Source organism: Thunnus thynnus, chromosome 24 (genome assembly GCF_963924715.1).
Source record: "Thunnus thynnus chromosome 24, fThuThy2.1, whole genome shotgun sequence".
NCBI classification, from domain to species: Eukaryota; Metazoa; Chordata; class Actinopteri; order Scombriformes; family Scombridae; genus Thunnus; species Thunnus thynnus.
The window spans coordinates 16211909-16227382 of record NC_089540.1 but is presented as its reverse complement, the minus strand read 5'-3'; the positions used below and the strand labels follow the sequence as shown (position 1 = coordinate 16227382).

At 33.8% G+C, this 15474-nt stretch overlaps 1 protein-coding gene and 1 long non-coding RNA gene across 2 annotated transcripts in view; both read right to left on the bottom strand.

The window, feature by feature from the left end:
• The window catches only part of LOC137177245 (uncharacterized), a 118048-nt gene that overhangs the window by 24640 nt on the left and 77934 nt on the right, over positions 1-15474 (bottom strand). The window lies entirely within an intron of this gene.
• On the bottom strand, positions 13713-15403 carry LOC137177360 (uncharacterized). The gene is made up of 3 exons (XR_010926085.1): positions 15249-15403; positions 14079-14163; positions 13713-13870 (listed from the first exon to the last, which is right to left on the bottom strand). It is a non-coding gene; the product is annotated as an uncharacterized lncRNA (long non-coding RNA).

Genomic DNA, 15474 nt, shown 5'->3' with positions numbered 1-15474 from the left:
GAGATTTTTTTATTTAATTGATTTTTAAAATTCAGCAACTTAAAGAAAAGTACATTGAATGCATTTGAAACACTGGTTTTTGCATGTAAAAGATTAGATATTAATTAAGTTTAAGTGCTGGATGCATGAAAACAGTCGACAATATGTGTAGAGTCATGAGAGACGGGTTTTCCTAATACTCTGACAATATTCTCAGAGGTGAGGAAGAATCAGCCAAAGAAAATGTAATGAGTCATACGTTGATGTTGTATCACTCTTGTATGTATGACCTCAGAAATTGTTGAGATCAGTATTAAATGATAAAAGAATTGTCACAACCACAATACATCTGTCAGACAGTGAAACTTCTAGTTTACTGCAGTTATAACAGTTCAAGAAAAAAAATAGTTGTTCTTACCCTCTCTCCTCCATTCAAGATACTCTGTGAAACAAATAAAGAATTGTCACAACCATGATCACACAGTGATCACACAGTGAATCCATATTAGAAGTTTTTTTAACTGCTGCTATTCAGAAAATGTTGGTCAGATATGTCTTTGTCAGTATTTACTTGCAAATAAATCTATTTGTCAGAATACATGTTTTAATTTCATCTGTTAAAACTAACAGCAATATGATTGATGACTGTAAAACTTCATTTGTCTGTTATGAAACCATCACATTACTAAATCAACAACTAACAATGTGTCCAATTTGAGACTTTTTTTTCAATTGATGTGGAAAACTTTTATGCATCCCTTAGTGATCTACAAAATTGAAAAAGCATAAAAAACACACACATGCGTGTGTATTACAATAAGAAAATCTAAAAGTTTTAATCCAGTTTTTTGTTGTTGTTTTGTTGTCTGTCCCTCTTGTCTTGTCCTGTGTCATGTGTCTTCATGTTAATCGCTCATTTTGCTCTATCAATTTTACAAAAAGCACAAAAAATGGCTACTTTTCTGGAAAAATTTTTTATGTTTTGTCAAATTTTATTTATTTATTGGTATTATTAGTTACATGATCTATCTTGTTATATTGTTACTGACTTATAATTTGACTGTGGAACTGCTGTGTATGTGTAAAAAAAAAAAGTCTGTCATTCCCCTGCTCTGCTTTATAAATAGAAAATAATAATCTGTTACAGTGCAAGAAGAGTAAATAAGTCCTGTAATTTCATTTATCTTAGATTTGAGGGACACATCAGCAACATCACTAAAGTAGTTTTCTTCCACCTCTGACACATCGTCCAAGTTCACCCATTTCTAACACAGTCAGATGCTGAAATTCTCATTCATGGTCATTCAGGTCTTGTATTCTGTACTATTAAAAAGATCCAACAAGTCCAAAATGCAGCTGCTACACTTCTTCTGATAACCAACAGATTTGGACACGTAACACCGACTCATTTCACTGGTTTACGGTTTCATTTGGGTCAGTCTAAAAACTGCTTCCTACACAGGATGCAGGTTATCTCATTATTCCAAAGATTAAACCATTCAGATTTTATTTAAGTAATATTTTTTGGGGCGTTCAATACTTTTATCGATTATTGATTAGTATCAGTGGAGAGATGACAGAAAATGAGGGACAGGGGGAGAGAGAGTTGAGAACAACAATCAACAAAGGTCCCTAATCAAACATGAATCAGGGACGTTGTGGTTCATGGTGGACGCTTCACCTCTTAAATCCAATTTTTGCCACTCCTATAACTGAATAGTATCATGTATGTTTAATATAATGTATGTTGTTATTATTTTCTCTTTCTGTAATTGTCTTATTTCTTTTTTTGTGATTTGACACTAAAAAATAAACTAATTATTGTCATATTTGCATTAGATAGATTGAGAGTTTCCAGGTCATGGGTGGATGTTTTATGGACCTCAGATATTGTTGAGATCAGTATTAAATGATAAAAGAATTGTCACAACCACAATACATCTGTCAGACAGTCAAACTTCTAGTTTACTGCAGTTATAACAGTTCAAGAAAAAAATAGTTGTTCTTACCCTCATCCAACCTTTCTTTCAACTCTGTGAAATGAATAAAGAATTGTCACAACCATGATGCATCTATCACACAGTGAATCCATATTAGAAGTTTATTAACTGCTGCTATTCAAAAAATGTTGGTCAGACATGTCTTGTCAGTATTTAGTTGCAAATAAATCTATTTGTCAGAATACATGTTTTAATTTTATTTGTTAAAACTAACAGCAGTATGATTGATGACTGTAAAACTTCATTTGTCTGTTAGGAAAACATCACATTACTAAATCAACAACTAACAATGTGTCCAATTTGAGATTTTTTTATTTAATTGATTTTTAAAATTCAGCAACTTAAAGAAAAGTACATTGAATGCATTTGAAACACTGGTTTTTGCATGTAAAAGATTAGATATTAATTAAGTTTAAGTGCTGGATGCATGAAAACAGTCGACAATATGTGTAGAGTCATGAGAGACGGGTTTTCCTAATACTCTGACAATATTCTCAGAGGTGAGGAAGAATCAGCCAAAGAAAATGTAATGAGTCATACGTTGATGTTGTATCACTCTTGTATGTATGACCTCAGAAATTGTTGAGATCAGTATTAAATGATAAAAGAATTGTCACAACCACAATACATCTGTCAGACAGTGAAACTTCTAGTTTACTGCAGTTATAACAGTTCAAGAAAAAAAATAGTTGTTCTTACCCTCTCTCCTCCATTCAAGATACTCTGTGAAACAAATAAAGAATTGTCACAACCATGATCACACAGTGATCACACAGTGAATCCATATTAGAAGTTTTTTAACTGCTGCTATTCAGAAAATGTTGGTCAGATATGTCTTTGTCAGTATTTACTTGCAAATAAATCTATTTGTCAGAATACATGTTTTAATTTCATCTGTTAAAACTAACAGCAATATGATTGATGACTGTAAAACTTCATTTGTCTGTTATGAAACCATCACATTACTAAATCAACAACTAACAATGTGTCCAATTTGAGACTTTTTTTTCAACTGATGTGGAAAACTTTTATGCATCCCTTAGTGAACTACAAAATTGAAAAAGCATAAAAAACACACACATGCGTGTGTATTACAATAAGAAAATCTAAAAGTTTTAATCCAGTTTTTTGTTGGTGTTTTGTTGTCTGTCCCTCTTGTCTTGTCCTGTGTCATGTGTCTGCATGTTAATCACTCATTTTGCTCTATCAATTTTACAAAAAGCACAAAAAATGGCTACTTTTCTGGAAATTTTTTTTATGTTTTGTCAAATTTTATTTATTTATTGGTATTATTAGTTACATGATCTATCTTGCTATATTTGTTACTGACTTATAATTTGACTGTGGAACTGCTGTGTATGTGTAAAAAAAAAAAAGTCTGTCAATCCCCTGCTCTGCTTTATAAATAGAAAATAATAATCTGTTACAGTGCAAGAAGAGATAAATAAGTCCTGTAATTTCATTTATCTTAGATTTGAGGGACACATCAGCAACATCACTAAAGTAGTTTTCTTCCACCTCTGTCACATCGTCCAAGTTCACCCATTTCTAACACAGTCAGATGCAGAAATTCTCATTCATGGTCATTCAGGTCTTGTATTCTGTACTATTAAAAAGATCCAACAAGTCCAAAATGCAGCTGCTACACTTCTTCTGATAACCAACAGATTGGAACACGTAACACCGACTCATTTCACTGGTTTACGGTTTCATTTGGGTCAGTCTAAAAACTGCTTCCTACACAGGATGCAGGTTATCTCATTATTCCAAAGATTAAACCATTCAGATTTTATATAAGTAATATTTTTTTGGGCATTCAATACTTTTATTGATTATTGATTAGTATCAGTGGAGAGATGACAGAAAATGAGGGACGGGGGGAGAGAGAGTTGAGAACAACAATCAATAAAGGTTCCTAATCAAACATGAACCAGGGACGTTGTGGTTCATGGTCGACGCTTCACCTCTTAAATCCAATTTCTACAACTCCTATAACTGAATAGTATCATGTATATTTAATATAATGTATGTTGTTATTATTTTCTCTTTCTGTAATTGTCTTATTTCTTTTTTTGTGATTTGACACTAAAAAATAAACTAATTATTGTCATATTTGCATTAGATAGATTGAGAGTTTCCAGGTCCTGGGTGGATGTTTTATGGACCTCAGAAATTGTTGAGATCAGTATTAAATGATAAAAGAATTGTCACAACCACAATACATCTGTCAGACAGTGAAACTTCTAGTTTACTGCAGTTACAACAGTTCAAGAAAAAAAAAATGTTCTTACCCTCATCCCACCTTTTGAAGAACTCTGTGAAATAAATAAAGAATTGTCACAACCATGATGCATCTATCACACAGTGAATCCATATTAGAAGTTTATTAACTGCTGCTATTCAAAAAATGTTGGTCAGATATGTCTTGTCAGTATTTAGTTGCAAATAAATCTATTTGTCAGAATACATGTTTTAATTTTATTTGTTGAAACTAACAGCAGTATGATTGATGACTGTAAAACTTCATTTGTCTGTTAGGAAAACATCACATTACTAAATCAGCAACAACTAACAATGTGTCCAATATGAGACTTTTTTCAATTGAATATTAAAATTCAGCAATTTAAAAAATGTACATTGAATGCATTTGAAACACTGTTTTTTGCTTGTAAAAGTTTAGATATTAATTACTTTTAAAGTGCTGGATGCATGAAAACAGAACATTATTAATAATATTGTCATGTTAAATACTCTAAAATTATTAAAGACAAATAGGTGACCAATGTGAAAATGTTCTATCTTACCTTGCCATCTCCTTTCAGCAGCTTCTCCTGTATTGAAGATGAATAAGTGTGTGTTAACTCACTGGAATTCTTCATTACCACCTCTTAAATCCAATTTTTGCCACTCCTATAACCAAATCGTATCATACCATATTTTCTTTAATAGTGGCCAGTATTCCATTAAAAGCCGGGACCCCGGCCCAATAATGGCCGGGGTGCGGTCAACATGAACAAATAAAGGCCAGCTCCAAATACTGGCCGGGGAGGGAAAAAAACGCTCCAGGGTTGTACGGTGGTGTGCGGGGTGTGGTGTGTTTATTTGTGCTCTAGAAAGTAACTGCTGTGAAACAATTTTTTTATTAATCTGATTCACTGCTTTCTTACCAGCTCCATCTCTTCATTCACTCTCTAGCTCTCTCTTCCTCTTTTTCTCTCGTCTTTTATTAAAATGAGTTGGGAAACCGGCAGCAAAGCCTAACTTTACTTTTAATATTATCAAATGAAAAGAAATGTCCGTCCCCCTCCTCTTGGTGCCTGTTATAATGTGACTGTGGTTTGTAGTAATGTACAAGTGCTACAAGATGGCGGTAGCTATATTTGAAGTAATATATAGGACCTGTGCAAGTGTCAGATTTTCCACAACACCAATGCCACAACACTGTAGAGAGCGAACATGGCACCCACCAGACGGAAGTTTGACGTCAAATTCAAAGAGAGAGTTTTGCAATATGTGGAGGAAAATTAAGGAGCAAAAGCTGCAAGACATTTTGACACTGACCCGAAAAGAATCAGATACTGGAAAAAATAGAAACGTGAGCTGCTGTTAGCTGACAAGAGGAGAGCACGGCTAGCTGGAGGTGGGAGGAAGAATGTTAGCTTGGACCTAGAGAGACAGCTGATTGACATTTGATATTTGACTGTGCTGTTAACTGGCTATTAATGTTTATATCCAGTGTAACAATACCTCAGATTTGTTTAGGTTTTAACTGACTCTGGCCATATTTCCCCTCCTGTACTTGACCGGTCTTACTTCACACAAGTTATACTGAAATGTTTGTGTAATGTTTCACAATAAAAGTCGGGAAATGAAGGCTTTTATTTAATTTTATTAGGGAGGCTTTGTACTAAAATATGAGCAAATATACTATATAAAGAGGGAATTAGGAATAAAGGCCTCTCTCTAATATAGGCCTGCTTCCAATAAAGGCCTGGTACCCTCTGCAGTTGAGGTAAATAAAGGCCCCAGCCACTATTAGAGAAAATATGGTATATGTCTAATATAATGTATGTTGTTATTATTTTCTCTTTCGGTAATTGTCTTCTTTCTTTTTTTGTGATTTGACACTAAAAAATAAACTAACTATTGGCATATTTCCATTAAATAGATTGAGAGTTTCCAGGTCCTGGGTGGATGTTTTATGGACCTCAGAAATTGTTGAGATCAGTATTAAATGATAAAAGAATTGTCACAACCACAATACATCTGTCAGTCTGTTAAAACTAACAGCAGTATGATTGATGACTGTAAAACTTCATTTGTCTGTTAGGAAAACATCACATTACTGAATCAACAATAACTTACAATGTGTCCAATTTGAGACTTTTTTATTTAATTGATTCTTTAAATTCGGCAATTAAAAAAAGTACATTGAATGCATTTGAAATACTGGTTTTTGCTTGTAAAAGTTTAGATATTAATTACTTTTAAAGTGCTGGACGCATGAAAACAGAACATTATTTAAAATATTGTCATGTTAAAAACTCTAAAATTATTAAAGACAAATATGTGACCAATGTGAAAATGTCCTATCTTACCTTGCCTTCTCCTTTCAGCAGCCCCTGTATTGAAGATGAATAAGTGTGTGTTAACTCACTGGAATTCTTCATGAATCATGTTTTGTTTCATAATTAGGTTTTATAAGTTACATTTTCTTTTGTGAATGTCAAACTTGTACAACATGGGTATTAATAATACATTTGTAACATTCATAACTGCTCTTTTATCTGGTGGTTTTGTTTAGTTGAGAAAGTTGTAGAGATTAAATACCTGAATTAATTAAAGATGTTGAAGGTGGCCTTTACAAACACAGGTTCTCATTAACAAATATAACAATATTAATAGTATTAACAGAGTGGACAATATGTGTAGAATCATGAGAGATGGGTTTCCCTAATACTCTGACAATGTTCTCAGAGGTGAGGAAGAATCAGCCAAAGAAAATATAATGAGTCATACGTTTTAGTTTAGTGACAACACACAGTCTCTGCAGTACAGCTGAAGACTCGCCTGGTCTTGACCTTTTAAATATCGAACCTTCAAGGCTTTTTTATGGCTTCAAAGACTTCAGACATACAGATACAGAAAGGCAGACTGTCTCTGGAGCCTTTCAGTGTGTTTATCAATGAACCTCTACTTTACATTTTCAGCTCTGATTAGGAAGTTGTCTTCTGATGTTGCCACTAAGCAGAAGAGATAAAGAAGTCCTGTAATTTCATTTATCTTAGATTCGAGGGACACATCAGCAACATCACTAAAGTAGTTTTCCTCCACCTCTGACACATCGTCCAAGTTCACCCATTTATAACACAGTCAGATGCAGAAATTCTCATTCATGGTCATTCAGGTCTTGTATTCTGTACTATTAAAAAGATCCAACAAGTCCAAAATACAGCTGCTACAATTCTTCTGATTCACTGGTTTACGGTTTCATTCAAGTCAGACTACAAACTGCTACCTATTACCTCCTGACCTGTCAAAACTTCTCAGACCTCACATTCCCCCACGTACACTCACATCACAGGATGCAGGTTATCTCATTATTCCAAAGATTACACCATTCATATTTTATTTAATTAATATTTTTTTATGTTGTTACTATTTTCTCTTTCTGTAGTTGTCTTTTCTTTTTTAACACTTTGTGATTTTACATAAAAAAAATAAACTAATTAGTAGCATATTTCCATTAAATATATTGACACAGGAAAATTGCCTGATATGAGAGATACTGCGGTTCATGGTCAGCATCTTAACCCATTAAATGCAGACTGAAATCTATTATTTTAGTTTTGCTACCTTGTTTTTGTTCCTTATTTACAGCTTTCTGTACAAAAGCCATAAAATGTCTTATTTTATTCAAAGTAAGCTTACTTAATTAGCATTTTTGCCTTTATCAGAGTAGATGGAGACATGAAAGGTAGAGATGTTGCAGTTATTTGTTATGAACTTTAACCATTAAGACAACAAGTCGACCCTGAAACATCCTTTTATGCAGATTCATCAAACATCTGGAGAGAATCTCTTGGTATTGGTTGTGGTTGTGGATGTTTGCATGAGGATAGACACTTCCTGTCTCTTAGCATGAAAATACATCATCAGGACTAATATTGTTGGTAGAATCACACTCTTGAAAGAACTTGAATATGTATGATGCACAACTAGATTAACATTATCGGTCAAATTTACATAAATATTAATATACCACACCTAAAGAAATATAAAGAATGTAAATTCAAGTCAAAGATTTGATTTATATCAGACCAAAATAAATAAATAAAATATTTTGTGAGTTCTTACCTTTTCTGCATTTGTATATTAAGAAGATGATGCACACAACCAGAAACACAAATAATGAGATGTACATCCCTGTCAGATCCTCTACAAAAAATGAAAGAATAAATAATTAAAACAACAAATGGATTACAAGGACACTGTATTGTATCATTTCAGTCATTTAATGCCTGTTAGAACATGTTTTGTAACTCCTATGAGGGCATTGAGTACATTGTCATGTTTAGGAAAAACAGTAAGATGCATTAATACATTAAATGTGTTACAACATATATTTGTTGGTGTGATAACTCACTTATAAAGGGGCTGAAGACTTTTTCACTGCTGATGATGCTGACTGGGTTTTCAAACGCACATCTGAACCATGGCTCCTTGTCTTTCTAGAAATTAGGAGAAAAACATTATTAGCTGAAAGCTCATAAACTAAACATACAAATCTTTTGAGGAGCTCACTTTGTCTTTTTACAGTATGTCCAGATTACCAACAATAACATCAGGGACAACACAGTGATGTTGCTACTTAGTCATCAGCTGTTCATTATATATGCTGTAATACACTATTTAGCACGTCTGCAAGATTGAATTATCCAGTATAAATTATAGTATACTAGTATGCTTTAGTAGAATACCAAAATCTTATTTGGGCAATCTCTAACATCTTTTTGATTTTTTTTCTCTGTATCACAAATAGCTATAAAGTAATTAACAGAGAAACCTGTCAAGTTTTCTAATATCACATTTTTATCACATGGAAGACAAAAGATACAAAAATGCTGTAATTGCCACACCTGGTGTATGGAGGACCAAAAGTGTCACATAAATAGTAATAAATAATTCAGTTTATTAATATCTAATTGTACAATAAATACAGGAATTAATAAATGAATTTACAAATGTATTAATGTGATGCTTTATTACTATTGCCATGACACATGTGGAGATATTCAGAGTTTTAAAAATGTCTGAACGCTGAAGGTTTAAACTTGTGACAAAATATCTTTGAATGTTTTGTGAAACTATGGAGCTCATATAAAATATTAGATTATCTAAACAGTTGCCTGTTAATTGGATAAAAATAAAAATGTTCAACCTTGTATCCAAATGCAGCTCTTGTTGTCACTTTTTTATGACTTTACAGAGACAAGTCTGGCCCTTTCCATGATCTGAAATCTTTATTTTCTGCAGGTTTGTTCATGTTGCTGTTCAGTTTATTTAATTATATATTGTTTATTTGCCAGGGACAATGCACAACATATTTAATATACCAGATATAGTTAAAGCTAATTTCAGAAATACTCTAAATTGTCTAAATATCCTAAACTGCACAGCCTGGATTCTGCCTCAGCTGGTCACCAACTGATGCCTGAATATGTGAATCAAGTTAAAAACTAGATTCTGGTTTATTCTTTCAACATGATTTATCTGTTACTGATGAGACACACAAACATCATTATCCTGTGTTTACCTTTGTTATTTTCTGCTCCTTGGTTGAAAACAACGTTTTGTCACCTGATGTCCACCTGCAGGTGACTGGTCCAGCGCCTGTGGTGTTGCCATTACAGGTGAGGACACAGTAGGTCATCTCAGGTTCACACCATATGGAGAGGGTGGGTTTAGAGACAGGAGCTGATAGAAAACAAAACAAAAAGACATTTCCTTTGAATTTAGGGCTGTTTTGATAAACTAAGACAAACTTCATACACAATTCCTCCACTTACAGATAACCAGGAGTTGAGTCTTGCTGGTGACTTTGTCATTGATCTCTACTGTGTAGCTGCCGCTGTCATCTGGAGTCAGTCCTGTGATCGTCAGCGCTCCAGTTGAAGTGTTCAGCATACCACGATCTGCAAAAAATGCACAGGTTTAGCTTCTAAACAGGGATTTTTAGTCATTTTACAGTACGTGTCAGTTGGAGCCACTTATTTCCAGTGTTGGTCACTTAAGAGTGGGCAGCTGGAGAAATATGCACTTTAAAACACTAAAAATTTTTGTAGAACAGCTGATTTTCATACAAAAAAAGTCTAGTTTTCATTTCCCACAGACAAAGCAAATAAATCCTTTTTTTATAACCCTAATTCCCTTCATTTACCCATTGATAATTATGTAATTAAGATATTTAATTGGATTTTATGGGGATAATGAACGAATAAATCTTTGGATTGAAACATATTCAGATATTTGGGGATAATTTGCACAATTTAAGGACTTTTTTTTGACCAAGACACATTAAATGATACCTTATTTAAAGGGCCTTAATATTTAAATAAAAGTGAAAAATCAAGGTTATTATTCATTGTATTAGTCAAATTTAATGGGTTATACTCCTTAAAAAACTTAAATCATGCAGAAAACACATTCAAAAGCCCTCTATTATAATATAATCCATTAATTTAACTGAAATCTGGGACAAAACTATTAAATACTATAAAAGAATTTCTTAAAATATAATTAATTTACAACTCAAAATATTTAGACCACTAATTTAAACCAAAATATCAACCTGAATGTATCAAAAACTTCAAACTAATGTATAAAATCATTGATCTCTGGCTACCAAACAGCTTGATTTAGATTAAAGTGGTACCTTTGAAGTGTCGGTAGGCGGTAGTCTCGCCTCCATACCACTCCATGGCAAGATCAGGTCCATGTTTCCACATTATGCTGGTGATGGGATTCACTACAGAGTCTGGTGTGAAAACAGCTTCATCACCTATTTTCCCGTAGAGTGGTTCTTCTGCAAAATAAAATAAACACAAGTGCAAATTTCTCTGTTTAATCACTGAAATGTATTTTTTCCTTAATCAAGTGTGTCCTGCTCTAGTTTTAGTAAAAGTAAAAAGTAATGTACAAAGTACAATATTTTCCTCTAATATGTAGTGGAGCATAAAGCAGAATAAAATAGAAATACTCAAAATAACAAGCAGTAAAACTTTACTTAAAGCCTCCTGTTTATCATTTACAGTAGCACATTCAACACACTATAATGTAGTTTTTCTACCAAATATAAGTGTTTGTTATTGTATTGTGTTGTATTTGTCAATGGTTATAACTCCTCATGTGGGATCCATAACTGTAATCAGATAAAGACAATTTAGTAAAACAGTTATAATAATATAAAATATGTCTTCATAGGAGAAGTTATAATTGCTGACAAATACTGTACATTAATAAACACTTAAAGAACAGGTTCACAATTTTCAAAATGTGTCTTAAAACAACAGTCAGGTGTCCATATGAACAGTGAAAGAGGTTTTCCTCACTGTAATCATTCCTCCTGTTCATACTGGATATTAAAAGATCCCCTTCAAATGTGCTTTCAATATTTAGTGATGGGAACCAAAATCCACAGTGTCTCCACACAGTCCTTTTGTGCAAAAATGCATTTAAAAAGTTGATGTGAAGCTCATATGAGGATTCAGCAGTCTGATTTAGTCATATCAAGTGGATATCTGACACATTTACAGTCTTTTTAAAATCAAATTCCCTCTTTGTGTTTCCTCGGACAGTGTTTCCCTGTTGAGCTGTGGTGGAGGTATAGTAACAAAAAGAGGGACTTTGGCACTAAAAAGACTGTAAGATATCTACTTGATTTGACTCAATTGGCACTGAAGCTTCATATTAGCTTCAGATAAACTTTTAAATACATTTTTGCACAGAAGGAGGACTGTGGATTTTGTCATCACATACATTGTAAGTGCATTATGAAGGGATCTTCTAATGGTCAGTATGAACAGGAGGAATGATTACAGCAAGAAAAATAGGTTTCAATGTTCATTTGGGCTCCTGACTATTGTTTTAAGACAGACTTGAAATATGAATCCATCCTTTTAACATATGCTTACAACTACATTATAGTGTGTTATAAACATTTATTAAATTTTTATGTTTATAAATGTTTAAATACATCTTATTAATGCTAAATAGGGGGAATTAAAGTGTTACCCAAGTGCCTCAGCTAATTTCCACCACTGATTCCAGTCGATTTCTGATTTTAGGGGACAAATATCCCTTTAAAACTCTTTACAAATGCTTCATGACCCCTCATCACATCACAATTCCTTAAACTGGATTTATAAAACTGTCCACAGCCAACTTTTCACAGTCATGATAGGCTTCAAACATACATTTCCTGTGTAGGATGAAGTTCCTGCATGTTTCAAAGGCAGACAGCACAAGCCTCAAACAACAGACCAGCTCTTTCTTCAACACTCAAGGAATGCTGGTCCATAAAGTAAGGAACCCTCATCTCCTACATGGTCATCAAACCAGACCACTGACCCAAACCATCTTTGATCCTTCAAACACAAGAGCCAGCAAGATAGGAAGACCAATTCACACCCCAGTGTGAATTGAGAGCACCATTTTGATAAACACCTAAGAGCCAGTCATACACAGAGACGAATTGGCACCAAACTTTAACCCCACTGTGGATTTTGATTTTCAGGACTTGAGTGACCAACCCACGAACTGATCACTGGGCAGACTGGCATAAGGCATAAGACTTTGACTTTGACTTTGCTCCCTCAGAACTCTGCAATCCCTGGGATTGGCTGGGATGCACCTTCTGGGCGGGCAGTCTGAAACTTTAAAACAGTGTCTTATCTGAGGCTGTTTGGCCTTTTTGCTGTTTTTGGGCTGTCTGCTGTTTTGCTGTTTTCAAGCTGTTTTTAGGCAGCTCTTTTGGGCTGCTTGATGCTAGTTGCTGGTTCTTCTTGCTTTCTGCCATGCCGGTGGAAAGCTTGCAGTTTGCTAGTCTGAAGATGTGACTCAGAGCATCTTCTGAATTTGGAGTCATGAGTTGAGGGTCAAGCCTTGGAGAGCATGAGAGCATAAACCAGGAGCTCTCTCCAAATCGGAACTTTTCAAGTCCGGACCGGCCGACTCACTCATCACTACCAGATCCAGACTCCAGCTCCTCACCCCAACACAACGGACTCCATTCTCCATTCTAGTCATACCTTGTTTTTGTTCCTTATTTACAGCTTTCTGTACAAAAGCCATAAAATGTCTTATTTTATTCAAAGTAAGCTTACTTAATTAGCATTTTTGCCTTTATCAGAGTAGATGGAGACATGAAAGGTAGAGATGTTGCAGTTATTTGTTATGAACTTTAACCATTAAGACAACAAGTCGACCCTGAAACATCCTTTTATGCAGATTCATCAAACATCTGGAGAGAATCTCTTGGTATTGGTTGTGGTTGTGGATGTTTGCATGAGGATAGACACTTCCTGTCTCTTAGCATGAAAATACATCATCAGGACTAATATTGTTGGTAGAATCACACTCTTGAAAGAACTTGAATATGTATGATGCACAACTAGATTAACATTATCGGTCAAATTTACATAAATATTAATATACCACACCTAAAGAAATATAAAGAATGTAAATTCAAGTCAAAGATTTGATTTATATCAGACCAAAATAAATAAATAAAATATTTTGTGAGTTCTTACCTTTTCTGCATTTGTATATTAAGAAGATGATGCACACAACCAGAAACACAAATAATGAGATGTACATCCCTGTCAGATCCTCTACAAAAAATGAAAGAATAAATAATTAAAACAACAAATGGATTACAAGGACACTGTATTGTATCATTTCAGTCATTTAATGCCTGTTAGAACATGTTTTGTAACTCCTATGAGGGCATTGAGTACATTGTCATGTTTAGGAAAAACAGTAAGATGCATTAATACATTAAATGTGTTACAACATATATTTGTTGGTGTGATAACTCACTTATAAAGGGGCTGAAGACTTTTTCACTGCTGATGATGCTGACTGGGTTTTCAAACGCACATCTGAACCATGGCTCCTTGTCTTTCTAGAAATTAGGAGAAAAACATTATTAGCTGAAAGCTCATAAACTAAACATACAAATCTTTTGAGGAGCTCACTTTGTCTTTTTACAGTATGTCCAGATTACCAACAATAACATCAGGGACAACACAGTGATGTTGCTACTTAGTCATCAGCTGTTCATTATATATGCTGTAATACACTATTTAGCACGTCTGCAAGATTGAATTATCCAGTATAAATTATAGTATACTAGTATGCTTTAGTAGAATACCAAAATCTTATTTGGGCAATCTCTAACATCTTTTTGATTTTTTTTCTCTGTATCACAAATAGCTATAAAGTAATTAACAGAGAAACCTGTCAAGTTTTCTAATATCACATTTTTATCACATGGAAGACAAAAGATACAAAAATGCTGTAATTGCCACACCTGGTGTATGGAGGACCAAAAGTGTCACATAAATAGTAATAAATAATTCAGTTTATTAATATCTAATTGTACAATAAATACAGGAATTAATAAATGAATTTACAAATGTATTAATGTGATGCTTTATTACTATTGCCATGACACATGTGGAGATATTCAGAGTTTTAAAAATGTCTGAACGCTGAAGGTTTAAACTTGTGACAAAATATCTTTGAATGTTTTGTGAAACTATGGAGCTCATATAAAATATTAGATTATCTAAACAGTTGCCTGTTAATTGGATAAAAATAAAAATGTTCAACCTTGTATCCAAATGCAGCTCTTGTTGTCACTTTTTTATGACTTTACAGAGACAAGTCTGGCCCTTTCCATGATCTGAAATCTTTATTTTCTGCAGGTTTGTTCATGTTGCTGTTCAGTTTATTTAATTATATATTGTTTATTTGCCAGGGACAATGCACAACATATTTAATATACCAGATATAGTTAAAGCTAATTTCAGAAATACTCTAAATTGTCTAAATATCCTAAACTGCACAGCCTGGATTCTGCCTCAGCTGGTCACCAACTGATGCCTGAATATGTGAATCAAGTTAAAAACTAGATTCTGGTTTATTCTTTCAACATGATTTATCTGTTACTGATGAGACACACAAACATCATTATCCTGTGTTTACCTTTGTTATTTTCTGCTCCTTGGTTGAAAACAACGTTTTGTCACCTGATGTCCACCTGCAGGTGACTGGTCCAGCGCCTGTGGTGTTGCCATTACAGGTGAGGACACAGTAGGTCATCTCAGGTTCACACCATATGGAGAGGGTGGGTTTAGAGACAGGAGCTGATAGAAAACAAAACAAAAAGACATTTCCTTTGAATTTAGGGCTGTTTTGATAAACTAAGACA